Here is a 25,002-nt window from a genome sequence, read left to right on the forward strand (position 1 = left end):
TGCTCTCACTGGGTTTGGGAGGAGTAGGGTTAACATAATGTAATCCCCTCCCCCTCCCCCACTCCTGGTTTACCAAATGTATTCAGATTCAGGTTTCCAATGTAGTCTGGATCCAGTGGCACAAACACACCAGGAGCAGAGAGGAGATACAAAAAAAAAAAACTAGTGAAAAGTAGAATTGATTAAAAGTTACTTTATTTATAACATTTGTTTTAAACTCAGCAATTCAGTTTTTATAACTTGCCCATTAGCTGATGGTAATACTCTTCTCCATTCACAAATTGCTCTCTACACATCAAGATAGTAACACTTAAGCTTCTATGTTTCAATTTCCTAGTGCAAACTTTGTTTCTGTTGCTCATTGACCTGTTCAAGTTTTAACAACAGTAGCTATTAACATTTGTTTCTTTGTTTTTTCACAGGTTCACTTTCCCAGTTAAAGTATACCACGAACATCAGATAAGTATTTCTTCCATTTATACCTTAAACAAGCATGCAACAACAACAAAAAAAACAAACTATTCAGGATATGCCGGCTATCAAGAATTGATTCTTTAGGTTTTTCTCTCTTTTTCAGGTTCTTCTTCTGATAATGCAAGGTAAGTATGAAATGTATATTATTCTACACTCCTATAAGTAATATCCCTTTGCAATTTCACTCCAGCTTGTAGATGATGTTAAAGGGTACTTTATTTTCCAGCTTTCTTGACTTTTTCTTCTTTCTTCTCCTTTCTTTCGGTGGGTACCCTTAGTAGGCAGGATGGTGCTGTCTTCTGACCAGGGATCAGGAACCAGGAGCTTGACGACCTACTACTCTAATAAACCAATAAACCCTAAATTCTGTCTAAAAATCAGATCAAATATGACCACTGCACTCCCTGTCTAGCTCCCCAATAACAAAAAAAAACCCAACATATAATTCGGAATCCCTACACTTTCCCTCCCACAGTTAACAAATACAAGGAGTATGTAATTTTCCTTAAACCATCTGAGGACATAAAATTACCTTGGATTAAAATAAATAACTCCCAGCAATATTACATATACATTGCCGCCTAAATACGGTGCAGTAAATGTCCTCCTATAGATGATTACTCATTCAAAGTCACTGGAATTTTTTTACTTTTAAATCTCTTTCCCAGACCCTTTAGATTTGATAGAATATTTGGGGTACACTATAATCAGCACTTATGCTGAAAACCTCAAATATGACACTTTATTAGATTTACCTGTTTCACCAGCTCAACTAAACATTAACAGTCTGGTAAAATTTATTGTCATTGCCTTTCCCCACCACTTCTCAATCAACTCAGGCCTCTCTAAAGCCCCTAAAACTCATCAGGCTTCTTAGTTTATTCATCCACTTCTCACTCATTCATATCGTTTAAAATACTCCCAGATCTGTTTTAATACAGATTTTGTATGACAGCTGAGCCCAGATCATTTACACAGGTCTGCTCAGTGTCTCACTCACCTCCCAACTGCCTAACAGTAACATTTGGAACTCTAACTATATCTTCCATATCATCAAGCTGATCAATCCATAGACTGGTGGGTTGTGTCCATCTACCAGCAGGTGGAGATAGAGAGCAAACTTTTGCCTCCCTATATGTGGTCATGTGCTGCCGGAAACTCCTCAGTATGTTCTCTATCTCAGCAGGTGGTGGTCACACACAGCAGCAGCTCTGGCTAGGCCTCCAAGCCTAATCCTTAGGTTTTGTTGAGGCCTGGGGTTGAGGGCTCTTTTGAGCAAGTGCAAACCTGGTGGTGCCAGGTCCCTCCTTTTCTCCCCCCTCCCGCTGGCTCCGTTTAAAAAAAAAAAAAAAAAAAAAAATTTTAACGTCTTTAAAGGCGTTTAATTCGACGTTTCTTTAAACGTTCATTGCAGCTACTCACTGGGACACCAGTTCGTTACAGCTCGGAGCGGCAAGCAGGTAATTTTACCTTTTTATAGCGGGCAGGGGGTTCCCCGATTCTTCTCCTCGTGGCATATGGCGTCGGAGGGCGAGGGCGCAAAGGGTCGCTCCCCGGATCGCTGGAGCGCTTCTAGAGGGGATGCGGGGGTTTTACAACCTGATTCGCCCTTGATGGGTGACAGTTTAGTGACCGATGAATGTCCCGGTCGTTCCTCTGGCGTGGCGGTTTTTTCCCGCCATAAACGCCCATCCCCCGCTCCTCGCCTCCGCCATCTTGGCCGGCCACGCGGCTCGGACGGCTTCTTCGTGGGCCGCCCTTGAGGTTGGAGACATTAATGCCATGAACGCCCTTAATTTGGGCGACGGCACAAGCGGCTAAAGTTAAGCGCCGTTCTTCCCGCGCGGCTCCTTCGCGGAGTTTCGCGCCGGACGCCATTTTGGATGCGCAGCATGTCTCTCCCCCGCTATTGCGAGCGCCGGTTGAGAGTGCGTCTAGGGCTGTTGCCCAGGCTGCGGAAGTGCACAGTCTGGGGGGTTTCTCCCCCGAGTTTGTTTTGCTGCTGCATCAGGCTTTCCTCATGCAAAACGCTGCCCCTGCTCCCTCTTCTGATAAAGAGGTTGAGGTTCCCAGAGGTAAACGCCCTCGGGTTGATTTCCAGGCCTTGGAGGACTTTGTCTCCTCCGATGTAGATGAGGGCAGCGTGTCTGAGGTCTCCCAACGGTCCTTTGCGGATTCCTTGGAGGAGATAGATCCCCGCTCGGATGGAGCGGATGACCCCTCTGCAGCGCGGCTTTTTAGCCCAGAGGATTTGCCCAACCTGTTTTTACAGGCCATGGACACTTTGAAGATTTCCTCTCCGGAGGACGTCTCTCCCTCAGCCCCTGTTGGCTCTGCCATTATGCTGGGGACGAAGCGCCCGCCTAGATCCTTCCACGTGCATGATGCCATGCACACCTTAATTGCGGCTCAATGGGATGTCCCGGAAACGAGCCTTAAAGTGGCTAGGGCTAGGTCCCGCCTCTATCCTTTGGCTGTGAGTGAACGTGAGGCCTATCTGTGGCCTACCGTGGATTCGTTAATCACTGCGGTGACTAAGAAAACGGCGTTGCCGGTGGAAGGTGGCACGGCCCTAAAGGACGCCCAAGACAGAAGATTGGAGGCGGCCTTAAGGTCGTCCTTTGAGGCAGCTGCTTTAAGTTTGCAGGCCTCAGTTTGCGGCTCCTATGTGGCCAGGGCGTGCCTGACTATGGTGCAGCGGGCTTCCCCCTCGGATCTTTCCTTGAGGGCTGATTGGCCGGCCCTGGAATCGGGCTTAGCCTATTTGGCAGCCTTGCTGTATGATGTCTTGAGAGCCTCAGCTAAAGGCATGGCTCAGACAGTCTCTGCGCGGCGGTGGCTTTGGCTGAAACATTGGTCTGCTGACCACGCCTCTAAATCCCGCCTGGCTAGATTGCCTTTTAAAGGCAAGCTGCTCTTTGGGGTCGAGCTGGACAAAATCGTGACCGATCTCGGCACGTCTAAGGGCAAGAAATTACCAGAGGTCAGGGCTCGGGCTAGTACTCGTCCCGGTACCTCCAGAGGACGGTTGCTGGAAGCCCGTCGGTACCGCCCGGGCAAGTCGGGTTCCTCTGCCCCCTCTTCCTTCAAGAGGAATTTCTCCCCCAAGCAGCATTCCTTTCGCAGAGACCGCCGTCCCGGAGGTGCTCCCTCCGGTCCTCCCCCAGGGTCTCGTACCCAATGACGGGGCCTTGGTCCACGTCCCAGTGCAGATTGGAGGACGGCTGTCCTCGTTTCTGGGCGAGTGGACCACTATAACTTCAGACGCGTGGGTGCTGGAAGTCATCAGAGACGGCTACAAGCTAGAGTTCTGCCAACCCTTAAGAGACGGGTTTGTACTCTCTCCCTGCAAGTCTCCGGTCAAGCTGTGGCAGTGCAGCAGACCTTGGACAACCTGATCCGCCTGGGTGCGGTCGTTCCGGTGCCAAAAAATCAGATTGGCAAGGGACGTTACTCCATTTACTTTGTGGTTCCAAAGAAAGGAGGTTCTGTCCGGCCTATCCTCGACCTCAAAGGGGTCAATCGGGCCTGGAAAGTGAGGCACTTTCGCATGGAGACTCTCCGCTCTGTTATAGCGGCAGTGAAGGCAGGAGAGTTCTTGGCTTCCTTGGACATCAAGGAAGCGTACCTGCATATTCCCATCTGGCCTCCTCTCCAACGCTTTCTGCGTTTTACAGTCCTGAGACGACACTTCCAGTTCAGAGCCCTCCCTTTCGGGTTGGCTACTGCTCCGCGGACCTTTTCCAAAGTAATGGGGGTCATAGCGGCCTTCCTGCTAAAGGAAGGAGTACAAGTCCATCCTTATCTGGACGACTGGTTGATCCGAGCCCCCTCTTATGCAGAGTGCGGCAAAGCTATGGACCGGGTAGTTGCTCTTGTGAGCTCCCTGGGATGGATCATCAACTGGAAGAAGAGCCAGCTGCGCCCGACTCAGTCCCTGGAGTATCTGGGAGTTCGATTCGACTCCCAAGTGGGCAGAGTGTTCCTGCCAGACAATCGGATTGTCAAGCTTCAGGCTCAGGTGGACTAGTTCCTAGTAGCCTCTCCTATTCGGGCTTGGGACTACGTGCAGCTGTTGGGCTCTATGACGGCCACGATGGAAGTGGTGCCCTGGGCCAGGGCTCATATGAGACCACTACAGCTATCTCTGCTGCTGCGCTGGACTCCGATGTCGGAGGATTATGCTGTGCGCCTTCCCGTGGACCCAGCAGTGCGCAAGGCGCTGAGCTGGTGGACGCAGACAGACAAGTTGTCTGCAGGATTGCCTCTGGTGACCCCGGAGTGGATTGTCGTCACGACAGACGCCTCTTTGATGGGCTGGGGAGCCCACTGCTTGGGAAGGACAGCGCAGGGGCTCTAGTCTCCTGCAGAGGCAAGTGGTCTATCAACCTCCTGGAACTCAGAGCCATTCGGTTGGTGTTATTGGAGTTCATCCCGGTACTGGTGTTGTAGCCTGTACGGGTCCTGTCGGACAATGCCACGGCTGTGGCCTATATCAACCGCCAGGGAGGTACCAAGAGCGCCCCTCTAGCCAAGGAGGCTATGAGTCTTTGCCAGTGGGCGGAAGCGAACCTGGAGCAGCTTTCAGCGGCCCACATTGCCGGAGTCATGAATGTCAAGGCGGACTTTCTCAGTCGCCATACCTTGGAGCCCGGAGAGTGGCAACTATCTGCTCAGGCGTTCTTGGACATCACGAAGCGCTGGGGCCAGCCGAGCCTAGATCTGATGGCGTCATCGGCCAATTGCCAAGTGCCGCGCTTTTTCAGCAGAGGACGGGACCCTCGATCCCTGGGAGTAGATGCTCTTCTCCAACAGTGGCCGACACAAGAGCTCCTCTATGTGTTCCCGCCCTGGCCCATGTTGGGCAGGGTGCTAGACCGGGTGGCAAAGCATCCCGGCAGGGTAATCCTGGTGGGTCCGGATTGGCCCAGACGTCCCTGGTATGCGGACTTGATCAGGCTCTCAGTCGACGATCCTCTGCGGCTGTCAGTGGAGCAGGGCCTGTTACATCAGGGTCCCGTGGTGATGGAGGATCCCTCTCCCTTTGGTCTTACGGCCTGGCTATTGAGCGGCAGCGTCTGAGGAAGAAGGGCTTCTCAGACAAGGTCATCGCCACTATGCTGAGAGCGAGGAAGCGCTCTACTTCTACTGCTTACGCCAGGGTTTGGCGTATCTTTGCAGCATGGTGTGAAGCAGGCTCACTTTCTCCCTTCACTGCTCCAATTTCTTCAGTGTTGGCGTTCCTGCAAGAAGGTCTGGAGAAAGGCCTGTCGCTCAGTTCCCTTAAAGTCCAGGTAGCGGCTCTGGCTTGCTTCAGGGGCCGCCTGAAGGGTGCTTCCCTGGCTTCGCAGCCAGATGTGGTGCGCTTTCTCAAGGGAGTTAATCACCTGCGCCCTCCTCTGCACTCAGTGGTGCCTGCGTGGAATCTCAACCTGGTGCTAAGAGCATTGCAGAAGCCGCCTTTTGAACCCTTGTCGAGGGCATCTCTGAAAGACCTGACGTTGAAAGCAGTCTTTTTGGTGGCTATCACTTCAGCCAGAAGAGTTTCCGAGCTCCAGGCGCTCTCATGTCGAGAGCCTTTTCTGCAGTTCACTGAGGCAGGAGTGACTATTCGCACAGTGCCTTCCTTCCTGCCCAAGATTGTTTCTCGCTTCCATGTGAATCAGCAGCTCTGTCTCCCTTCCTTTCGTAGGGAGGACTACCCAGAGGAGTACTCTGCTCTTAAATATCTGGATGTGAGACGAGTCATCTTCAGATACTTGGAAGTGACCAATGATTTCCGGAAATCGGATCATCTGTTTGTCCTGTTTGCAGGTCCTCGTAAGGGTCTGCAGGCTGCTAAGCCTACAGTGGCAAGATGGGTCAAGGAAGCCATTGCAGCGGCTTATGTGGCCGCGGGGAAGGTGCCGCCTATCCAGCTGAAGGCTCACTCCACGAGAGCTCAGGCGGCCTCGATGGCAGAGGCCGGATCCGTCTCCTTGGAAGAGATATGCAAGGCGGCAACTTGGGCTTCGGCTCATACATTCTCCAAGCATTACCGTTTGACTGTGGCTGCACGGGCGGAGGCCCGGTTTGGAGCTTCAGTGTTGAGGTCAGGGATTTCAATGTCCCGCCCTGGGTGAGTACTGCTTCGGTACATCCCACCAGTCTATGGATTGATCAGCTTGATGATATAGAAGGTAAAATTATGTATAATCATACCTGATAATTTTCTTTCCATTAATCATAGCTGATCAATCCATAGCCCCTCCCAGATATCTGTTCTGTTTTTATTCTGGTTGCATTTCAGGTTCAAGTTTAGTCTTCAGTTATTTCAGAAAGACTTCGTGTTCAAGTTCTTTCACTTGGATTCTTCAAGAGTTGAGACGAGTTTGTGTTACAGTGAGCTGCTGCATTCCTCTCCCCTCCGTTTTACGGGGCTGGATTGAGACATAAATTCTGCCGGCACTCCCTCCCACTTCGTGCGGCTGTAGGGCAGCTTTGTACCCCTCCCGCTTCGGCGGTGTTAGGGTCAGTCAGCTCCTCCCGCGGTTGCGGTTGCAGGATAAGCCGGATCCCCCCGCATCGGCGGGTGTGGTGTCCCTCCCCCGCTCCGCGGGGATGAGCTGGACGGATTCCCCTCCCCCACTTGTGTGGGGATGAGCTGGGTTAATTCCCCTCCCCCGTTTCGGCGGTGGTGAGCTGGGCAGAGTGTCCCTTCGTGGGTGTAATTCTCTAAGTGCTGAGTCCTGCGGATGGAGCTTTGATATCGACATACTGAGGAGTTTCCGGCAGCACATGACCACATATAGGGAGGCAAAAGTTTGCTCTCTATCTCCACCTGCTGGTAGATGGACACAACCCACCAGTCTATGGATTGATCAGCTATGATTAATGGAAAGAAAATTATCAGGTATGATTATACATAATTTTACCATACACAGCACAAGCCCAGCACGAGACTCTGCACTGCTCACTGTCTCCACACCAGATCCAGAAGGAGCCAGGTAATCTTTTAAAATTTAACCCATAGGGTTACAATAATATTTATGGGAGGGAGAAAATTCGATCTGCTAACCAGCCCTTTCACTTTGGACTGATTATCAAAGGGACAACTGTTAATAGTTACGTTAGTATCAAGATCACATTATTGAGGGTAAATCTAAACACGTCCATTAGCAAAATTTACTGCAAAGAACATTATGTTCTGCTTTAATATGGATGTAAGCATTGTCCCTTTCCAGTTATAAAGGCTATGATATTTACAACTAATAAATGAAGGGGCCATTTTACTAAACCGCTCTACAAAGTGGCCTGCAATATTTTTAGGTCCAAGAAAACAGCAAGGCAAACGATCTGCAAACTCCAAGATGGAAGGACAAAAAAGGCAGATCAATCAAAGAAAATAGTTTATTGAATGACAACCAAATAAACAAGTCAGCCCGACACTGGCCGTGTTTCACCCAACAGGGCTGCGTCAGGGGCTATAAAACAAATAGCATAACATTTAAAACCCACAGTTAAAATAATAATAAAGATTATATACTGTATAGACTGACAAAATATGTAAACTGACAAAATATTTAAAAACTATTTTAAGAAATATATTATGTTACTAAAAAGCAGTGTATTAATACCCATGTATATAAAAATATGAAAATAGATGATATGCATACTCAATAACAACAAAAATGGCATTATTATACATAGAGACTACATAATACAGATGTAAATATCTCACATCAATAAATTAACACTAAAGATAATATTAATGAACATATTTGTGAATCATCAAGATATTAATATCATTTATAGACATTAAAAATTATTATAGGCAAAAAATTGTGAATATAAAACCAACAAGACACCCACCTACACAGTATTCTTTAAAAGTCGAGATGACAACTGAAAAATATGTATATAAATAACCATAAATATATTGAATAAAAGGTAAAAATGTATAAAACGTAAAAAGGACAAATTCAAAAAACTTACAGTTATGGGTGAAACACGGCCAGTGTCGGGCTGATTTGTTTATTTGGTTGTCATTCAATAAACTATTTTCTTTGATTGATCTGCAATATTTTTAGTGTATGGATTTCGCACACGCTGAGGCCATTTTAGCACAGTGGTAAAATGGCTGCAATTTCATTTTTTTCCCATTAATGGACACACTCTAATTTCCCAATTAGCGTCCAACCATTAGAATGGGAGCCCTTACTACCAACTATATACTAGGCAGTAAGAGCTCTCATGCTAAACCCATGCTAATAAGCAGCATGCAGAGATTTGCTGATTAGCACAGAGCATGCCTACTCTCTTCCCCCAAACACACCCCCATGCTAAAAATATTTTATATTTTTTTTTAGCACAGGATTGGCACGCAGGATTAAGACCGACATGGGGAAGCTACTGCTTGTCCTGGGATTGGTAGCATGGAATGTTGCTACTAATTGAGTTTCTACCAGGTACTTGTGATCTGGATTGGCCACTGTTGGAAGCAGGATACTGGGCTGGATGGACCACTGGTCTGACCCAGTATGACTATTCTTATGGTCTTATGATCCCAGACCTACCATGGAAGCCTGAGCAAGTCCTGAAGTAAGCAAGCACTACTGCTTACCACCACTTAGTAAAAGGATCCTGAAAATCAGGGGCGTAGCCACAGGCGGGCCTGGACGGGCCCAGGCCCAGCCACTTTCCCTCCAGCCCCGCTCACCCAACACAGACCTGCCAAGTCTCCCGCGAAACATGTGGCACCAGCTCCCATTTCCGGCCACTGCTGCTTCTCCTGTTGAGCAGCAGCGACCGCTACAAAAACAAAGGAGGCAATTTAAATAAGCAAAAATGTTTTTAAAAAGCAAGCGCAGCACCGCAGGCAGCCATCAGGCGTTGGCTGTCGGCTCTGCAGCCACTCCTCTCGCCTCTCACGTCGCTGCGCTCCTCCAGGGGAGGGGAGAGAAAGAGGAGAGCTGCTGGATAGAAAAGGGGAGTAGAGAAAGATTGGAGAATAAGAGGAAGGGGCATGGGGAGAACAAGGGTAAGAAAAAGATGAAAAGCCATAGGTAGATGAAGGAAAAAGAAGGAAATTAAAGAATGGATAGTAAGAATGAATTAAATCTGGACAGAGAGAGAGAGAGGCTGAAAAATATTGAAGAAAGTAAAGAAAAAGGAGAGAAAATGACAAATGGCGCAGAAGAGTTAAGCGAAAATGAAGGAAAGCAGAATCTAGTGACTGGGAGCAACACAATGAGAAAAAGTAAATGGCCATACAACAAAGGTAAAGAAAATAATTTTATTTTTAATTTTGGATCAAGTAATATGGTACCTGTGTTACTAACGTTTCAGAGACCAATACTTCCTTAGGTCAGGAGAAGATACCATAACAACTTTATACTGACCTGAGGCAGGAGGTTTTGGCCTCTGAAAGCTCATTGAAAAGGGTGTTAGGCTATTAAATAAATTATTTTCTGAAACCTGATACACTGAAAAGCAGCACTTTACCCCTGTATGACAAATGCATCTGATTAGTGTGACTAAATTTTGCTGGGGGAGGGGGGTAGAGAGAAAATTTTGTGCCCACCCACTTTGGGTTCAGGCCCACCCAAAATTGGCAATCTGGCTGAAATAAATACTTTATAGATGTTTCAGTATAGTCAATCTTTGTTCTTGCACTTGTTTCCTCCCCTATGGATTGGTGCACCTCCTCTCATATGATACATTTTTTAACCATATAATCACCTTTCTTAGAGGCAGATGCAGCAAGCCTTGTGGTGGAGACATAGCTGTACCGCAAGAAATTACTGCGGTATGCTTTAATGAATGATCATGCAAATTACTGCTACGTTAAAATCGCAGCAGTAATCTGAAGCTCACTGATAAATGTTAAATTTCCTATCAATGCCTGTGCAGAGACTGGCTTAGTCACTGACAGGAAGGATGACATTTTTAAAAAAAAGCGGCAGGTAAACATGCCACAACATTTTCCCCTTCCCATCCATTCCCAAAGTACCAGAAGAAGGTCAGTAAACACCAACATTGGTATGAATGGCCCAAGACACTGTGAGAAGGGCAAGGAACCATTAGCACTGGTATTTTTATATATTGCAATAATGGTTGATTTTTTTAAATAGTGGGTGTCACACCTTTAACGTTTTCCTTGGAAACAATCAAGCTCCTAAAACTCTTCTTAATGCAACAAAGCTGCATTTCGTAACCTTTTCAAATCCAAAGAGCAGCTACAATTTTAAAAATAGTTTGTAAATCATGAAGCTCTCTCTGTCATTGTTTAATATTCATACAACTTCTTTTTGCTATGGGTTTTCTTCCATTGGATCTGTTTTTCTCATATGCAGATAATATGTTTGTATTAATACCAATAGACAAGGACCTAGCTTCTGCTCTATCTTGTGTTTTGTTGTGTATTAAAAGAATTGAAGAGCAAAGTGCTATGCATGGATTTAAATTAAACAAAGAGAAAGCAAAACTCCTGTGGTTTGTAGCCATAGAAAGAACTCTATTTCTATAGAGTTAGTACCAGTGGAGGAGTGGCCTGGTGGTTAGCATGGTGGACCTTGGTCCTGGGGAACTGGGTTCAATTCCCACTACAGGCACAGACAGCTCCTTGTGACTCTGGGCAAGTCACTCAACCCTCCATTTCCCCAGGTACAAATAAGTACCTGTATATAATATGTAAGCCACATTGAACCTGCTATGAGTGGGAAAGCATGGTGCACAAATGTAACTAAAATAAACAGATGGTTTAAAATCCTGAAGGTGTAACAAGTCTCCAAGGTACTTGGAGTTTTTTTGGGTACCTCAGGTTAATGCTAAGGCTGTTTTTTTTTTTTTTAATTACATCAGCTTAGGGGTATTTGTGCACTTTTGACAGAGAAACATTTCTCTATTTAGGTTCAATCAATTATTTTATATTCTTTAGATTACTGCAATGGTAAACACTGTTTGTTATCAGCACAACTGTTCTCAAGATTGCAGGTTTTGCAAAATACTGCAATGAAGATCGTATTTGGAAAGAAAAGATTTTGACTATGCCACCCCATGCTTAGTTAAGTTGCATTGACTTCCTATGGATGCTCGTATTTCTTTCAAGTTAGCTTGTTGGGTTTACAAGATGTTTGATGGTCTGTGTCTGGATTATCTGATAAAACCTTTACCTTCTACTTCTAAAGCTGGTGATTTTCATCTTCTTTATTTTCCATAATTTGTGGGTGTAAAATATAAACATCTTTACAATTTTCTTTTACTTATCAATCTGTTCATTTCTGGTGTTCTCTACGTATGGCACTTAGGACAATGCCTACATACTCTTCTTTTTGGAAAAAAAATTGAAGACCTATTTATTTCAGAAATCTTATTTGTAATGATTCTCCAGCTCATTTTCGAAAGAGATCGCCGGCCATCTTCCGACACAAATTGGGAGATGGCCGGCGATCTCCTGAAACCGGCCAAATCGGTATAATCGAAAGCCGATTTTGGCCGGCTTCAACTGCTTTCTGTCGCGGATCCGGCGAAACTTCAAGGCAGCGTGTCGGTAGGGTAGTGAAGGCAGGACGGGGGCGTGCTCATGAGATGGCCGGCTTCGCCCGATAATGGAAAAAAAAAGCCAGACTTGATGAGCATTTCGCACTCTTTACTTGGTCCCTTTTTTTTCACGACCAAACTTCAAAAAGGAGCCCCAGATGACCAAATGACCACCAGAGGGAATCGGGGATCACCTCCCCTTACTCCCCCAGTGGTCACCAACCCTCTCCCACCCCAAAAAACACAAAAAACCCCCTTTTTGTCAGCCTCTATGCCAGCCTGAAATGTCATACCCAGCTCCCTGACAGCAGTATGCAAGTCCCTGGAGCAGTTTTTAGTGGGTGCAGTGCACTTCAGGCAGGTGGACCCAGGCCCATCCCCCCTACCTGTTACACTTCTGGTGGTAAATGGGAGCCCTCCAACCCCCCCAAAACCCACTGTACCCACCTGTAGGTGCCCCCTTCACCCCTTTGGGATATGGTAATGGTGTAGAGTTGTGGGGAGTGGATTTTGGGGGGATTTGGGGGGCTCAGTACCCAAGGTAAAGGAACTATGCATCTGGGAGCTATTTTTATTTTTAATTTTTAGAAGTGCCCCCTAGGGTGCCCAGTTGGTGTCCTGACATGTGAGGGGGGCCAGTGCACTACAAATGCTGGCTCCTCCCATTACCAAATGCCTTGGATTTGGCCGGGTTTGAGATCGCCGGCATTAGTTTCCATTATCGTCGAAAATCGATGCCGGCCATCTCAAACCCGGCCATCTCTGACATTTGGCCGGGCCCAACCGTATTAGCGAAGAAAAAGATGACCGGCCATCTTTTTCGAACATACGGTTGGCTCCGCCAATTTACGGAGCCGGCCCCCGGAGATGGCCACCCATAGAGATGGCCGGCACCGTTCGATTATTCCCCTCTCTGTATGTGAATTTGTAATCCGCTTTCAACCTAATTTATTGGGGGTTGGCAAAATAGAAGTATTGTGTGTTCCATATCATATCATATGGAACACACAATACAGACATGGGAGAGAAATGGCCAAAAGAAAGGCTTGGATTGAAAACCCCTTCAAAGGCTGGAAGGACTCAAAGGAGGGGGTTCAAGAGAGCGAAAAAGAGATGCTGTGTGGAATGTGTACTACACATGCTGCCTGTCTGATATCCTGACTGGTAACTACTCCATTTCAAGGCTTTAGTATATCAAAGAAGGAAAGCGTAATATGGGGGGTAATTTTGTACAGGTTGCCCAAAGTTCGGCACCTAAAATGTGTGCTAAACACAAATTCTGTATTAGCATAGGTTTTCCTTTACGCACTTAACTTTAAGCATGTCCACTGACACCATGTAAAAGGCTGTTGTAAATGCTTGTGCCTAAATGCTGACAGTTACATGTGTAACTGACAGTATTCTACAGCTTTTAGTGTGTAAGTGCTGAGCATGCTCCTGACTCATCCATGTCCCTCCTACATCTACATGCCCCCTACCAATTACAAACTTAAGGATTTACATGCTAAGGTCAGGGCCGGTCTTAGGGTGAGGCGACCGAGGCAATCGCATAGGGCCTCACACTCAAGGGGGCCACGCGCGGCGCGCCTGAACTCCGCCCCTACCATCTGAGTTCCATTCCCCCTCCTTCTGAATTTTAAAAGTCATCTAAGTTACCTCGTCGGGGTTATGGCGGCGGGTGGCAGCAATGAAAAGCGTGTGAGCTGCTCGGCGCTTCAGGAGCCTTCCCTTCCCTCTCTCAGCTCTGGTCCCACCCTCCTGCCCTTGTGGAAACAGGAAATGAGGGCGGGAGTCGGGACCAGAGCTGAGATAGAGAAAGGAAGGCTCCTGAAGCACCAAGCTCGCATGCTTTTCACTGCTGCTGCATGCCGCTGTAACTTGACAAGGTAAGATGATTTTTAAAAATCAGAGGGAGGGCGGGAGGCCCCTGGAGCTTGGAGGGAGGCCTTTGAGGGAGGGGAGCCTTGGAGCTGGGAGGGAGCTGGGCCTTGGAGTTGGGAGGGAGGGAGGGGGCCCTTGGAGTTCAGAGGGAGGGAGGGAGGGAGGGGGGCCCTGGAGCTCGGAGGGAGGGAGGGGGGATGGTCCTGGAGCTTGGAGGGAGCTCAGAGGGAGGGGTGGCGGCCTTGGAGATCAGAGGGAGGGGTGGTGGCCCTGGAGCTCAGAGGGAGGGGGCCCTGGAGCTTGGACGGGTGGAGCTAGGGTGGGGCGGGACTAGGATGGGGCCCCATCAAATTGGTCTGTACATGGCCCCGCACTTGCTAAGACCGGTGATGGCTAAGGTTATAGAATTACGACCAAGTGCATATTTTAGCGCACGACCATTTACTGCCCCATTAAAAAACCTTTGTTTTTTTACCAGCCACAGCAAAAAATAGCCCAGTGTGCTCCAATTTCATGCATCCAAACTACTGCAGGCCACTTTTTACTACAGCTTAGTAAAGGGCCCCTTAGTTATGCCTGTAACTGGCATTATTCTATAGCCTGTGCATGCAAGATTACAGAATGAGGGAGTATATGACTACATATGTGCTGCACATTTAAGAGGTACTGCTGATGTCTCTTGTTCATTGAAGTGCTGAGGGCAGAGTTCATATGCTGGTCTGGACCTGAGCATCACGGATAGGGAAACACTGCACTAAAAAAATACTATATTCCTTTGCAACAATCGTTCTTGTGTTAAAATAAACACAGCTTATGTCAAGCTACCTACCCCCCGGATTCTATATATGGTGCCTGAATTTGTACTACTACTACTACTTATCATTTCTAAAGCGCTACTAGACGTACGCAGCGCTGTACACATGAACATGAAGAGACAGTCCTTGCTTGACAAAGCTTACAATCTAATTAGCACAGACAAACAGGACAAACAAGAGATAAGGGAATATTAAAAGTGAGGATGATAAAATAAGGGTTCTGAATAAGGGTTAGGAGTTAAAAGCAGCATCAAAAAGGTAGGCTTTTAGCCTAGATTTGAAGATGGCCAGAGATGGAGTTTGACGTACCGGCTCAGGAAGTCTATTCCAGGCATATGGTGCAGCAAGATAAAAGTAGCAGAGTCTGGAGTTAGCAGTGGAGGAGAAGGGTGCAGATAAGAGAGATTTACCCAGTGAAAGGAATGTGGGCTTGCTTCCGAGATGCACATGCAACCTAATTGACTAGTGAACTGTTAACCCTCAATAATTGCATGCTAACAACCAATTATTGACATTAATTGGCACCAGTTAGATTTGAGTACTCATCTGGTTTCATGCTGTTCTATAATACTGGCCACCTAAGTCCCATAGCGTGTAACCCAAAAGGTGCGTGGCCATGGGAGGATCAGGGTTGGGTCTGGGGCATTCCAAAAAGTAACACTCAATATTATAGAATAATGGGTCTCAGTGCCTAACTTGAGCGCTGGGATTTATACCAGGTTTCAGCAGGTGTAAGTGTAGCGCCCAGTGTTGGTTCCAGGAAATAGTGTCAAGCACTATTCAATGAAGGTCAAGTGCCCATTGTAGAATAGTGCTTAGCACTGATCTTTTCCAGCATCCATTTTTGAGCACCATTTATAGAAATTCCACTCCAAATGTAGAAGGTAATAATGACACGAAGGTCTAGTTTTAATCTGTGCTGGTGTACATACCTGGAGTGGATGCTCAATGCACTGGATCAGAGGCAGGACAGCAGAAGTAGGGACATCAACACCTTAAGGCACTGAGAGGCCAATATACTATGCTGCGGAAACTCAAATAATGTGGGAAATCAGCAAATAACACATATTTATTTATTAGGATTTATTTACCGCCTTTTTGAAGGAGTTCACTCAAGGTGGTGTACAGCAAGAATAAGTCAAATATAAGCTATAGACAATATAGCAGTAAAAATATTCAAACAATACAAAGTATGGCATAGTATGCTACATTACAATGCCAACACAATACATAAAAAAACATTTTAATAGACAGCATAGGGTGTAAGCAAAGATGGAACATATAGATAGATAAGATTGAGCTACTACTGAAAAAGGTGTGAGCAAAAGCCAAATAAATAAATAGAGTAACAGGAATAAGGAAATAAGGGACTAGTTAAAGAGATTTGCAAATGAGGTCAGAAAGGTGCTTGAACATGATCTTAGCTAGGGTAGGAGTGGATAAACATGTCCTGCTATGATATGTGCAGCCGGTGTCATTTACTTCATCCAGTAAAGACCTGGTTGAAGAGCCAAGCTTTCACCTGCTTCCTGAAGTAGAGATAGTATTGTGTTAAGCGAAGTTGGTTTTCCTTGTAGTTTTCTTCCTGCAGCTAAACCAGGGCATCAGGATAACTGTCTAACAAAGAATGGATGAAGCCCCAAATCTTCAAAAATTATGACTGTGGACAAAAAAAGTTAATTTAAGGAAGCTTTCAAGCGTCACAGAATTGAAGCAGTTCTTTTTAAAAATATATATTTATTTTATTGCAATGGTCAAATGCAGAACAAACATTTAAAGTCATATCACAAATCATGTCAAAAGTCATCTCAAAACAAAGCAGTTCTGTATGGAAATATTCCTTGAATGTGATGTGACAGACTGATGAACAGTTACAGGAAACTCTAGTTGAAGTTATTGCTCCTCACAGAGCTGCCACTAGTTAATGAATGAAGGGTTTACGTACTTTTTTCACTAATGGATAATTATCTTTGAATATTTTTGTTCAACAATCAAAATATATCCTTTTTGTCCAAGTTATTTAGCGAATGTCATTATAAGTGTCTCTCTTTTCACTGTTTAGATTAAGAGGTAATCATGTTTATATCTTGCTAAAACACAGACTATCCCAGGGGGGTTACAAACTTTCTCAGTTTAGAACAGAAGCATTCAAAGAAGAACGTTCAAAATCTCTTCATGCGTAACATGCCTAAAGGAAGAAAATGATTCCTGTAAATCTGATTTAAAAAAGAGGCAACACATTGCTAGTTGTCTAATTCTGTCTGAATCAAAGTGGCCTTATCAGAAAAATAAGTGGAAAGCAATTTACACATCTTTTGAGATGGATACAATTGCATCCGTTCGTTCTAAAACAAACCAGCAATAATAATAAAAAAAACTTTGTTAGTTTGTTGGGCATTATAGAACCTGTATTTACAGGTACCATATCTGCCTGAAGGCCAATAAGGTTCCAGTATCTTTCTGTAAATAGATCTTTACTAAAGCACATTAAGCACTTAGGGTCCCTTTTACCAAGCTGCGGCAAAAGGGGGCCTGTGCTGGTGTCATTGCATGTTTTTGACACATGCCGAGGCCCCATTTTATCGCAGTGGGTAAAAGGGTAGGTCTTTCTTTTCGGCAGGAAATGGCCATGCGGCAAATAAAGCACTTGTCGCATAGCCATTTCGGAGTGGGGGGGGGGAGCCCATTCCGCCACCCATTGAGGTGGCAGTAAGAGTTCACGTGCTAACCCAGGGGTAACTGGGCAGCATGCGGCACTGCCCAATTACCGCTGGGTAGGCACTGGGGATGGGAAGTACCACCGGGCTACTGCGGTAGACTGGTAGTACTTCCTGTTTACCATTTCCCTCCCATTCTCCTTCCCTTTCACCTATCGTATCCTTGTCTACCTTCCCTATTCTAGTTCATTACGTTCTTTTCACATGTCCTTTGTAATGCCTTTCATAATGTAAGTAGTTATGATCATCACAATTTATAATACTGTTCCTACATTTCCTTGTTTTTACTGTATTCTTTACCATGTAAGATGCTTTCTTTTACTATGTAAGCCGCACTGGACCTGCTGTATGTGGGAAAGAGCGGGGTAATAATAAATAATAAGCCTGCGTTGAGCTTACTGCCGCTTTGTAAAAGGGGCTCTTAGCAAGTGAATTAGAGTACACTGTTACTGCCCAACTGCAGTAACTGTTACTGCACTGGCACGACAGTTATGGCACTCTATTTACATACTATAAAGGTGATTCTTTAAGCAGCTGCCTACTTTTAGGTTGTAAGAATGCACATAAATGCACTATTCCAGTTATTCCAGTCATTTAAGTGCATAAGTAGACATGCACATAAATGTCCATTTTCCAGCTAATCAGTAGTCTGTAAGCATTGTCCAAGATTTGATAGTGGGTACTGTACTTTGCAAGTAGGTGTTCATAAGGATGGGATTTGGGAAGAGCATGGGCAAGGCATACTTTCCTCTTACCTGTTCCATTAATATGCAAAACAAATCATCAGAGAAGTAACACTGTATGAAGAAACTTGAGTTGTGAAAACTGATGGAAGACTCATCAATAACCTTCACTAGGATGATGATGATACTACATTACTGGCTGAATGTGAAGATGATCTGAAACATCTGCTTGTCAAGATCAAGGAACAAATTCTCAAAATGGTCCTGCCCTTTAAAGTGAAGAAGACAAAGACTCTGATAATTGGTAAGATCAGTAATTTCATCCTTAATGGTCAAGCAATAGAACTAGTAGACAACTTCAACCTGGTTGGATCAATCCTATATAATAAAAAGCACCCTCAACGTTCTGAAGCTGACTCCGTGGCTTCAGTGAAGGGTTTGAAGCTTCTGAAGCTCAGGCTCCATCTCAGTAAGCTCCACCCTCACGTCAAAACGTCATGATGTCGAGGGCAGGTAAATCGGAATAAAAGAATCGCGCCGCTCGAGCTTCCATCTCAGTAAGCACCGCCCTCGCGTCAAAACTTCATGACGTTGAGGGCGGGTAAATCGGAATAAAAGAATCGCAAAAAGGCTTAAAAAAAAAGAAAAACTACACTCGCGAACCCACAACAACCGCGCCAGCGCAACACATACCCTGTCACAAAATGACTCGCGTTCACAAAACAAACCTGCCTCTCGCAGTCAATGTCTCGCATGCCCACACCAAACGTGCATGCGCATCGACTATGCACACTGTGTCTCACCGCTCGCGCAAAGCACCAGCTGTCATTTCAAACACTGATAGCCGATACTCAACCATTACTTTTAAAAGAAACAGGGAAGAACGGTGTGGTGCAGAAAAACGGACCAAATTCTTTCAGCAGACAAAAAGTTTATACAAGTGAGTGCCCAGACTCTGCCACACAGATGCCCCTACACTCCCCACACCCCCAAACATCATACACAAACCATAACAACCTCCACACACAACACCCCCTACCATCACCACCCACTCACAACATACAAAAAATCACCAAAGGAGGGAGGAAGAGGAGGGGGGGGGGGGGCAAAGGGAAAGAGAAGAGAAGGGGGGAGGGGAAGGGAGAAGGGGGGGAAACACACTCTATCTCTGCCAAACACACTCTCTCTCACACAATCACACTCTCTCCCACACACGCACTCGCACACAGTCATTCAGAAACACACACACTCACTCACAGATACACAAGCACCCAGTCTCAATCTCTCTATCACACACAGTCACTCTCACACACACAGTCACTCAAACATACACACTATGAGGAACACCTGGCTAGCGCCCGTTTCACTGGTTTCAGAAACGGGCCTTTTTTTACTAGTAATCAATAATGAAACAAAAAGTAGTCAAGAAATCCAACAGCATATCACTCGGCATAATGGTTATGAAGGGCCTAGAGGAGACTTTTAAATGTAGAAATGTATCTCTGCATATAAAGATTTAACTTGTCTGAGGTACTTTTCAATAATATCATATGAATGTAGATATTTTATTTATTGTAAAATTTTTAAGCAGCTTACATTACAAAACTTACATAAGATAAAAGACACATGCCACCGAATCTGCCACCAATGATGTTTACTCTGCTTGGAAAAACAATGGTCCTGGTGAATAGTTTTAAGTACCTTGGGATCACAAGTTAGATTCCAAACTACCTTTTGATGAGCACATTTCTTCACTGATGAAAAAAGGATTTTATATTTTTAGACAGTTGAGGGCAGTGAGACATTGCTTCGATGAAGCTACGTTGCATACATTGATACATGAGTTGTTAATATAGAAACTAGATTATGGAAATATGAGTTATGCTGACATTACAAAAGCAAATTTAAACATTTACAGATACTACAAAATATGGCAATTTGGCTGTTAGGTGGGGTCTGTAAATAGGATCATATCACACCATTGTACAAGCATTATCATTGGCTGCCTATCTCTTCAGGAATAATTTTGAAAATAGCCCATAGTGCTTTTTATAAACAACAATCTTCATATTTATGCTTGTTAGTTACTCCTTGTATGCTATCAAGACCTCTGAGGTCCTTACAAGACCATAGGATGAACATGCCATATCATACTAAAGCACCTGATAATTGGACTAGGAAAATAGCTTTCCTTTTGTTAGAACCATTCCTTTGGAATAATCTGCCAAAATCATGTGGCGAGGCAGACCCTAAAAAGTTTAAAGTGTTGTTAAAAACTCACTTTTGTATAGAGGCATTTGAGGGAATTTGAAGATGCTACAACATAAGATGGATTATATTGAAGAACAGGTAGTGTGCATGTTCTCTTGTGTGTGTACAATAGACTTTCCAGTACAAAAATGGAATTACTTTTTTATTTTATTATTTGTTTTGTTGTGTTTTGTATACTTTTTTTTAGATTATAAACCACTTTGAGCCCTGTTTACTAAGCCGCGTTAGAGGTTTTAGCGTGCGCTAACCATAAGTGCGCACTAATAGTGTAGGTACCCACAATATTCCTATGGGTGCCTACACAGTTAGCGTGCGCTAATTTTGTGCACGTGCTAAAAATGCTAGTGCTCCTTAGTAAACAGGGCCCTTTGTTTTGAAAAGTTTAAAGTGGGATATCTAATTTAATAAAACATAAACATGGTCACCACACGTCACAATTTAAAATCTAAAAGAAATAAAAACCATTAAAACATATCCACCTGACAAAGTCTTAATGACATGAAGAAAATTGATGACTTCGAATTAGGATGCTTGTGAAGAATACTGTGTATAATGTGGACTATCAGAAGAACAAATCAAATTATTTTTTGTTACATTTGTATTCCACACTTTCCTACTCATGGCAGGCTCAATGCAGGGTTAAGTGATTTGCCCAGAGTCACAAGGAGCTGCCTGTGCCAGGAATCGAACTCAGTTCCTCAGGACCAAAGCCCACCACCCTAACCACTAGGCCACTCCTCCACATGGTATTGGAGGAGATTAAACAAACTTTCCTTGAAAGCTCAAAGGACAAGACTTTGACTTTCTTACTTTGAACACATCATGTGAAGAGAAAGATCTTTTAGACAAAGACATCATGCATAGCAAGGTTGAAGGTCAATGCAAAAGAGGAAGACTAGCAATGCAATGGTTCAATACAATAACAACAGCTATGGGGGTCTCTGTATTAATAAATAACTGCTAACTGAAGACTCAGCACTGCTCAGGACAACTGTTGGCACTGACTTAACAGCACATAACAATGCACACCCTACAGTGGAGGGCACCGCCTCCTTTTTCTCCTATTCTGCCAACCAGAAATGCAGGAAGATAAGCATGAACATACCTAAATCTTCACTACTCAAGCAGCAAAGGACTCAAATACAAATCAACGTATGCATCCAGCTTTTCCTATTTAAACGCACAACTGTGGAACGCACTGCCAAAAATAGTAAAAACAACGTACGACCACCTAAATTCCCGGAAAGAACTAAAAACAATCCTGTTCAGAAAGGCATATCCCACCGACCCAACATAAAAGCCTGAGCACCTGCAACACCACAATACCAAAAATCGTAATGGACACTCCCAACTTCCCTCTTTCTTCCTAAGTTCCCCTAATATACCTACCTTGCATGAACCTATTCTACTACAATAACACCTGTATTTGTTCATTCTGGAACTGGCAAACGCCACTACGGTACTATGTAAGCCACATTGAGCCTGCAAATAGGTGGGAAAATGTGGGATACAAATATAACAAATAAATAAATAATGCTCAGAAAGCAATAATAAATTGTCCTGTGGATCTCAAAGCACATATGGGTTTGTAAACTGATTTTCAAAGGAAAACCTCTCTTCTCATGTAATCTCTAGCAATATGTAGAAAATGGGTATAAGGTACCCAAATTCTTTGCACTTGCATTGAAGCAGGCATAAGGTTTATGCTGAAAATTACACAGCAAGATGTGCTCTTTGCATAATTGCCCTCCCGTCTTACCTCCATGCACATTTTTTATGGGCACAAAAGTATGTGACAGAGCAAAATCTTTTAGCTGAACAGAAGGGGAAATAATTATACTATGATTCTACATCTGATTATTGCTTCTCACCAAATATCAGTAGCTTTTGCTTTTGATTCTATCTAGTAAAAATGAATTAATTAAAACCTTCAATTATTATTTCAGAATCTTAATTTGAGAAGGTTAAAATACTTTGCTGTATATGGCAGAAAAGATGCAAAACACTGTGACTTGTCATCTGCTGCCTATAATATAGTTAGTTATAGGCAGTGGTGCAGCTGTCTGACTACTGAGTTCTGCTATACATAGAGGCAAATTTGAGAAAGAACATGGTGAGGGAAACACACATCCAAGTCAGGACATGCGGAATTCCAATGCTACTTTACAAGAGGCTCTGCAAACATGAAGCCTTTTGTAATATAGTAGCAGGGCTGCATATGCCAGCTCCTCCATATCGAGGAAACACCGATTTGAGAAAGTTGAAAGGGAGAAGCTTTCTAAAATTGCTGCTTCCTCTGCAAATGGCCCAGATCCCTCCAGCCAAAAGGACTTTACTCCCCACAGCAACTGTCTGTCCAGACAGCATCCAACCCCCCACCCCCAGCAATAGTCCTTCCATGTGGCACCCTTTGGTTGGGGGAGGCTCCTTCATATGTGGGTGAGACCCAAAGAAGTGACGGCTTCCTCCAAGTTCCCCCACTCACTGAGGCTATGTCCATTAAAATTTATCCACCCAAGCAGAACAGCACACATGGTTTACCGAGGATCTCTGGTGTCTATTTAGGTGTGAGCAAGGCCTTCTCATTCTTGTCTTCTACACAGCTTTATGGCCACTGATACCTCTAGCACAGAGATTGTCAACCTTTTCTATACCGCTTTTGCAGTTTTTTGCAACCACATCCAAAGCAATTTATCTGGGGCAACAGAGGGTTAAGTGATTTTACCCAGAGTCACAAGGAGCTGTAGTGGGAATTGATCCCAGTTCCCCAGGACCAAAGTCTGCTGCACTAACCACTAGGCTACTCCTCCACTCCCAGCACACTGACAAAGCACTAAAATTGTCAAGGCACACCATGAGTTTTTTTAAGGATATTTGTCCTCTACACTCTCTTCTTGCCCTGCCCTCGAGTTGCTCTCCCCCCATACACACTTAAAAAAAAAAAAAACACTAGTCTATAATATTGTTTGATAAAGGCAAGATAAAATTTAAGAGCTCCTAAGAAATCAGAAAAAAAAGGGAAGAAAAATCCAGCAGTCAATTGCAGGAGAAAAAAAAGCTTCAATAACAGCTTTGATTGGCACGTCACTTACCCTGACTCAGAGAAGAAAATTAATTTGTTGCAAAAACTAAGCATGTGCAGAGTACCAGCATCAGTGGCTCAGGAAGCAGCTGCTGACTGCTGAACTGTGCGCAGGAGCTTCTGGGCACTTTCAGGGACATCTTCAGCTTACGGGGCTTGAAGATCCCTACCAGCCACCACAGTCACTAAAAGTCCCAAGGCACATCTGACAGACCATCTACAGCACACCAATGTGCTCTAGCAATATTATAATGCTATTACCAATAGGGGTCAGGTTTCCATATATCGATAAAATGCCCCATATATGGAAGTCTGACCCCTAGCAGCAATACTGCAGTATTATCACTAGAGGTCTTGTTGGCCATAATGCTGAGCTGGGGACTCAAGATGAAAGTGAGTGGGCATTGCCTCAACCCCACTAGACAACAGGGACCCCCCCCATAAGCCCAGGGACTGGTTTAGCGGTAGAAGGTGGGGGGCCTTGCTGGGGATGGGGTGAATTTTGAAGGGCCTAAACCTAGTGGAGAGGGGAGGGAGAGAACTTGGGGAAGGCTACCACATATTAGGATCTAACTCATGTAGGGGGACATCCTTGCCAGGCAGTATCATTTGTTGGGGGTTTGGGTGCTGCAATCCCCCCTTCCCTTTATGTGCAGCATTTCATCCCCTCTTCTCTTCCCTTCATGTGCAACAATCTTCCCTTCCCATCTCTTCCCTTTATGTGCAGCATTCTCCCCTTCCCATCTATTGGTTTCAGGTGCAGCATTTCACCCTCTCTTCTCTTCATTTCACATGTAACAATCTCCCCTTCCCATCCCTTCCCTTCATCTGCAGCATACCCCCTTTCCCATTCTTTGCCTTCATGTGTGGCAATCCCCCTTTCCCTTTGTGAGCAGCATTTCACCTTCTATTCCCTTCACATGCAGCAATCCCCTTTTCCCATCCCTTCCCTTCAGGTCCATCAATCCCCCCCTTCCTATCCCTTCCCTTCATGTGCAACAATCCCCTCTTCCCATCCCTTCTCTTCATGGGAAGCCTTCTTCCTTCTCTTCAGGTGCAGCAGTCCTCCTTTCCTCTCATATGCAGCATTTACCCTCTCTTCTCTTCCTTTCAAATGCAGGAATCCCCTTTCCATCTCTTTCCTTCAGATGTAACAATCCCCCCTTCCCATATTTTCCTTGCCTTCATGTGCAGCATTTCACACTTTGTTTCCTTCTCCCTCTGTTTCTCCTCTCTGGGTACTGTTTCTCCTCCTTCACTCTCCATTTTGTCCCATGGCTGTAATCACTTTTCCTATCTTCTTCCTCCTCACCCCTTGGGTCCAGCTGCAAGTTAAAACGTTTATGGCAGCTGTAAAGCCTGCAATTAAATCAGGCCTTCTAGCCACCCAGAGGCTATCCCTCTGTTGTGTCTTTCCCACTCAGAAAAGGAAATTGCGACAGAGGCAAGGGCCCTGGGGATGGCCAGAGGAAGGCCTGATCTAATTGCTGCTGGTAACTGCCACAAGTTTTTAAACTTGCAAATAAGGGGAGAGAGACCAGACCTGAAAGATGGAGGAG

The sequence above is a fragment of the Microcaecilia unicolor genome, chromosome 1 (assembly GCF_901765095.1).
Source record: "Microcaecilia unicolor chromosome 1, aMicUni1.1, whole genome shotgun sequence".
Classification (NCBI taxonomy): domain Eukaryota; kingdom Metazoa; phylum Chordata; class Amphibia; order Gymnophiona; family Siphonopidae; genus Microcaecilia; species Microcaecilia unicolor.